The following is a 7,169-nucleotide window of genomic DNA, read 5'->3' as shown; positions in this document are numbered from 1 at the left end:
AGCAGACAAATATTTGAATCCCCTTTGTTTTACTAATCTGTAAAATGTGGCTTTATTTCATTTTAGCTTATCTTCACTCTAACCAGGCCATGGGCTGGGAAGAGAAAGCTATTGAACTGCGCTCTGTGGAAACAGGAAATCTGGAAGGCATATTTATGCACAAGAAAGCACAGAAGCTAAAATTTCTGTGTGAAAGAAATGACAAGGTACAGATATGGTTAATAGTTGAATAAGAAAAACAAGATTCACCTATTTATTTATTTTCTTTAACATGTTATTGATGGTGGATTTTTCTTACTTTGGCATAACTTCTCAATCAAAAGCAGCCATAGGTGCTGATCCCACGAAACTGCCTTTTATAGACAGAATCCCACATCTGAAGCCAGACAGGTCAAATTTGGAGCCTATGCACACATATTTGCACTTTTTACTTACAAGAATCTCGTTGTTATTAACTTTCAAAATTCATATTCCTTCAGTCAGGAAGAAATTCCATTTTCCTGTCAAATATTTGCAAAAGTGTTTCATTCCATCTACGAAAAACATGGTGCAAACCAAGACTGAATTCACAACGTAGCAAATAGCAACTGTAATGAAAAACCTAGTGACTATAACAGGCTCCTGCACTCTGACAAGTGTACATGTTTTGCACAGATATTGTAACTGTATTATTTTGAACTGAAATCTTTCTCTTTGGACGCAATATCTGCAGTATCAAATATCTGTATTGAGTTGTGAGTTAGAATCTACTTGATTTTGAATTGTTTCTAGCTTGCTTGACTTTCTTTTAACCAAATTATTACTGTCCGAGTCTCACTAGTGAGCTAGCAACTATTCACAAGGGGGCTTAGCGCACACTTGGGCATTCAGGGATAGATGCGTGCCCTGGGTGTGGATGTGCTTTGCTGCAGAGCTCTGTAGAATTAGCTGCTGGATACATAGGCATCAGCCCAGGAGCAGATTTTACAAAATGCATAGGGCTGACTCTGTTAATCTCTCAAGACAGGATGCCTTAGTCCTTAGACACAGTTACTGTAGAATGTATTTGTAAAGATAATTTAAATAGCAGTTTATCAGAACCAATAAACACAGGGCATCATGGACATTTATAGATGTGCTCCAGGAGTTGGGAGGGGGGAGCGTGCTCTGATTAAATCAGCTTCAAGATCCTCTCTAATTAAAGCACCCAGAGCATCACATGTATCAGTGACCCTGTGCTGAACAATGGCAGCGGGGACGCTTTAACTAAATCTCGTTGAACAAGCTTTAGTTAAAGGGCCCCTGCTGCCATTTTTCAGTGCGGGGATACTGATACACATCATGCTGGAGTCTACTGGAGTACAGTTATTACCACGCTCCAGCAGACTCAATTAATCAAATCTGCTCCAACGTGCAGTAATTACAGCATGTCGGAGCAGCCTCGCTGCACGTGTATAGGTGCCTATTAGGCCTCTGACTGTTACTTATACAAGTAGCTTCATTCCATGTGAGATGCTGTCAACAGCACTATTCATGGATGCCAGGGTGCCCAATCAGGGACCCTTTCTTTACATGATTCTCATACCCGCTTGTTCAATAACAGAACCTACATTTCCTAGTTTGCAAATATAAGTCTTTCCAAAATGGATGCCATGGTTAACGAATGTATTCTTAATATAGTTATAAATTTATCCAAAGAACCAATTTATTATAAAAAGAAAAGATAAATAATTTCAGGCACTCTTTCTATACTAATCCCTTCTAAATAAAGCCACATCTACTGATGGCATTGATTTGAGTGCTTCTGTTATAAAGCTATTCTCAGGGGCTAATATCTTGGCCATCAAGTATATAGACATACTAATGCGGAACCATAATGTTTAAATGCACAGTCATTAGTTAGCTAAAGTTCACGCAATGCTTTCAAAATGTAAAGTGTTATATAAGTGCAAAATATTATTATAGATGATAAACTGGACATGCACCTCAGTCCAGAAGTGATCCAGTGTAAAGCATACTGTAGGTAAAAGGAAAAAAAAATAAGGTAGTTAACAGCAGTATTTAAAAATAATTATTTTTTCATTTGAAATCTGTAGAACTGACAGGTGCCTGGGAAATGGTTCTGGAATAGCTAGTCTTCTACCTCTATGATGATGATTCAGAATTGGGTAGGTTGGTAACAATGAAGAGTGAAGCTTGTTACCGACCGGTGGCAGTTTTGCAACCAATGTGAATTGAGGTTGCAGTCACAGTCTAGTTGGACCAGGGTTCATGTTGCAGAACCATCTCCAGAACTGGCAGCAGAGAAGCCAAAGACGGGTTGAGTGTGGAGGCTAATCAGTATTCTTGTCCCTCGTAGTGGTTTTCCAGGGACCAGGGGCTGGACAGCGTTAGGGAAGCCATCCCTGCTGCTGTCCATATGCTTCAGCTAGAGGATTGTGGTTTCCAAAGCTGTCAACCCAGCACGCGTCATGATTATTAGTTTTGCCTCTGACCATATAGTGAGTGTTATACACATTAAATATGCTTATGTCAAAAAGTTTGAATGACCAAATTGTCCCAACCAAAGGCCAGGCTCAGAATGTGCATGCAGCTGCATGCCCAAATGGCTGCTTGAACACCCAAATTGAAGTTCTCCTCAGCGTTGGGTTGCCCATGGGTGAACTGCTGTGCCAAGCCAGAACCAAGTTAAAAGCAGTGGGGCTCAGCTTATGTGCAGTGATCTTCCTACCCACTAGCAGTTGCAGAATTGGAACTATTGTAATTGCATGGGGTAAGTAGGCATCTAGTTTTTCATAAGTCCTGATTTCTGGGCTACTGATCCTTGTGCTTTCTGTGCTCTGTTTTTGCCAAACAAAAGCTGCAAGTTTAAAAATATAAGTAAAGGTAATTGCTGACCAGCAGTAAATCAGAACATAAAATTTACTACTTTTTTTTTTTTTAAAGAAAGCTAAAATACTGTGAAGAAAGGATATCTTTCATTATATGCCCAGTAGGTGTGCAAAGCTTACTATCAAAATGCTCTTGCTATAGCACAAATCAGTGATCCAGGCTGTCCTATATACTGTAACATAGCAGCCTCTGTATTACATTTCTGAATGTCTTGGTGCCAATAGTTACAAGGCAGGTTCTCCTGACACTAGCAACTAATTCAGAAGAGTTTAGCACAAAGCAGTGGGAGCTTGGAACAGCCCCTGCCAAGAGATTGAAGAAGCAAATGTGATTAAACTGTTCTTTTTTATATTATACCAGAAAAATGTGATAGTGAGTTGACATACTGTAAAACTGTTTAGATCCATACCAAGAATAAAAGCTGAGCTTGTGTGAGAGAGAACATAGCATTATATTACTATTTAATCTTCCATTCTATCCCCACTCTACTAGTACAGATTTTTCTGTATGTGGTAAAAGATTGAGTCAGATTTTCAGATCTCTTAGACAAATGCAACTTTGTGGAAGTGAATGGTATTTCGCCCATGACAATACGAACCTGCCCCAAAGAGGTTAACATTTCTTAAAGGATTTAAGGGAGGAATTCCAAGTAATAATGGGAGTTGGGTGCTGCATGGAGAAAAATGTAAGAGCAGGAAGCTAATCAAGACAAAAGAGAAAAATGGAATGACTGAAGGGAAGAGATTGAAGATGTCAAGAGCAGTAATTGAAGACGATGGAAGTGACTGAGCAGGGAAGAGTTGTTGAAGGAAGTGAATAGAAGTAGCTGGAGAGAGGAGATAAATGTCCAGAACAGTGCCTGAAACAGGAGCAATGGAGATGGTTGATGTAGGTCAAGCTGGGAAAGTAGAACGGCAGAAGAGATCAAAAGGTATCTGTAGATACAGTTTATTGCAGGGAAATTCTGAGTAACTGCTGAAGCTGAGAGCACATAAGGTTCAGAAGCTGAAGAGAAAAAAGTCAGAGACCCAAAGTCATTTTTGATGATGATTTAACTTTGCAGAATATATCTCTGGTTTTTCAAATTGAGTTTGCAAGAAGCTGTGATTTTTCTTGTACTTCATTAGAAGTTTGTTTTAATTTGTTACTTGTGTTCTTAAAAGAAAGGCGAGCTGTTACATTGTGGGGGGGGGGGGGGGGGGTCTTTTGTGAAATCATTTTGTTCCAAAAATATATGGCCAACACATTAAACAAGGCTCCACATGATTCATAGATTCATAGATGTTAGGGTCGGAAGGGACCTCAATAGATCATCGAGTCCGACCCCTTGCATAAGCAGGAAAGAGTGCTGGGTCTAGATGACCCCAGCTAGATACTCATCTAACCTCCTCTTGAAGACCCCCAGGGTAGGGAAGAGCACCACCTCCCTTGGGAGCCCGTTCCAGACCTTGGCCACTCGAACTGTGAAGAAGTTCTTCCTAATGTCCAGTCTAAATCTGCTCTCTGCTAGCTTGTGGCCATTGTTTCTTGTAACCCCCGGGGGCGCCTTGGTGAATAAATCCTCACTAATTCCCTTCTGTGCCCCCGTGATGAACTTATAGGCAGCCACAAGGTCGCCTCTCAACCTTCTCTTGCGGAGGCTGAAAAGGTCCAGTTTCTCTAGTCTCTCCTCGTAGGGCTTGGTCTGCAGGCCCCTTGACCATACGAGTTGCCCTTCTCTGGACCCTCTCCATCATGAAGATGATTGCACTTATGCAAGCAGTTTTCCTACAACAAATGGAGCTCCAGATAATTATACTTGTATGAAGTTTGAGCTAATATTCCATCAAAGTTGTGTTGCGTGGTGTCTGCAGTCCATCTAGAAATGATAAACTGTATTCTTCAGTATGCACCCTGATGTCTAACTTCAAAACCTAGGAACAATGCAAACTTACTATGTACTGTACATCATGTGGGGAGGTGGGGGGCGGGTTTCTTCCTTTTATTGATCCCTTACGTTCAAAATGTACATTTGAAACAGTAAATAATAAAACAGTATTCTGAAATGAAGGACTGTTGTGACTGTGAAGTTCCTGGGAGAAACCAACGTGAAATCATTACAGAGTTGTTATTATACACTCTCTTATTAGGTACAAATATAGCTGAAGATATAGATATATCTATCTACAGAGAGAAAAACACATTTGAGTAGATTGTTTGACTTACAATGGAAAAGGGCTTCCAGGCAATGTTGGGATAGCCAAGACAATACAGAACTTCAGTCATGATGCAAATTTGCACTGTGCTTTTTTGTTGCTGTTTTACCTCTAAACACAAATACCAGGAAAAAAATGGAAGTAGGGGTTGTCTCCAGAGGATGGTGCAGCCTGGAAACTTTGATACAGTACAAAAACAATTTTCTGCTTCGCAATATGAATGTGGCAATGTATCCTCCTTCATTGCAGTCCTTTCCTAGCTATCCAGAGCACGTTTCTCTGTTATAGCCTGTAAAATTAAATACGTACACATCATCTGCAAAGTAGGGATCTGACACAAACAAATGAGGGCTTCTGCTTTACCATGCTGGCTCATGAAGCTCATAAATGAGGGCCTGATGTTCCAGTCCTGTTGCGTTCATCCTGAACTATCCAGTGTAAGTGAAAATAAAATCAGACTGAATGTCAACAGAATTGTGTCTGAGCCAGCTGTATTAAATGGGAACAGTTTTATTTTGTGAGGGGAGTTTCAGTGTTTTTTATTGTTTTCTTCTCACAAAATCAGGAATAAGAAGAGAGAGGGTGAATTATTCTTTAGCTTTGCCTTTGACTAACTGGCACTTTGATCGAATCATTAGAGACCTCTGCACAATTTACCTGTCTCTAAAATGGGTATAGTGATGCATACACACCTCACTGATAGGCATTTATCATTTTAGTTTGCTTTAGTACTACCACTTATCATTAAGCACTTCTCATTAACAAGACCCCATTTTCAGTTTTATAATTTTGTCAAACTGTAATGGTTTGGGTTGCTGTCTGTCAGCTATAGGATCCCCTGCTGCATCTGCAAAAGTTATAAGATGTGGAGAGGTGACCAGGGTATTGCAAGGAGAAAGAGGATGGACATATGATTAAAGCAAATCAAAGCTGTCCTGGAGAATGAAATTATCTGCCTGCCTCCTCCATGGAGTTCCCGTGTGATGCTAGGTAAGTCACTGAAACCAAACACTTCACAGATGGTCACTAAAACCTAACACTCCCCATATTCTGAGTGCCCAGTTTAGGACTTTGGGATGTCATTTGCAGAAGTGTTGAGAACTTATAGCTGCAATTGGTATCATTACAGATGCATTGGACACAGAAAACATATCTGATAATACCAAGTACTCTGAAAGAAACAGGTCTTTGTGTCTCAGATTAGGTCTGTAAGATTAGTGTGCCTGCTTGACCTTAACTTTTGACCAGGACTTTTTCATATTTTTACGTAGTTTATTTATACACACTCGTACATATGCGTCTTCACGCACGCACACACAGAGCAACTCTGACAGGGTGAGTGTACATGGTGTTTCCCTGTCCTATGAACAGCTTGAAGCATTTGAGAACGTTCCTCTATTGATACTTGGCATTATTTTATCTCCAGGCATAAAAGTTTTAGTTGGCAATACGCTATTGCTTCCAGACTGACACTTAATTCTGTTCAGGTTTTTATACCAAGGCTATCCTTCCATTAGAAGACATGTCACATGAAGTATTAGGCAAGCTACTGATTAAAATTCATTGCTGTTTGGTGGCCGTAAATTCAGTAAAATAGACTGACTGACTGATTTGTGGGAAGGGAGCATGCCCATGTTAAGAAGTAAAGTAGGATGACCAACTTGTTAAACTGGAAAGGCAGACATGTCTGCCTCTCCCTCCTCCCCCACCCTGCCATGGCCAGAGCAGAGCCAAGTGGAACAGGGGCAGATGCAGGCTTCTCACTGTGGGTTCAGGGTTTCCTGCCCTCCAGGACCCCCACACCAGCCATGCGCCCCCTGCCTGCCTGGTAGCAGCAGAGGGCACAACTCTACACCACCACCGCCCCACTGCTGCCAGACAGGCAGAGTGTGCATGGCCAGCTCAGGGCTCCCGAGGGAAAGGCAGTTAGGCAGGGAGCCCTGAGCCCACAGTGGACAGCCCACATCCACCCCATGCACAAATCCGATGGGGGGCATGTGCCCCCCCAACTCTCCCCAGGGGTACATTCAGTGGTGGGGAGCTGCCCCCGCACGCTCCCTGTACGAGCCACCTATGGCTCCATCCCATTCCACACCCCAGTCT

Source organism: Alligator mississippiensis, chromosome 11 (genome assembly GCF_030867095.1).
Source record: "Alligator mississippiensis isolate rAllMis1 chromosome 11, rAllMis1, whole genome shotgun sequence".
Taxonomy (NCBI): Eukaryota; Metazoa; Chordata; order Crocodylia; family Alligatoridae; genus Alligator; species Alligator mississippiensis.
Note: the sequence above shows the minus strand (reverse complement) of the source record.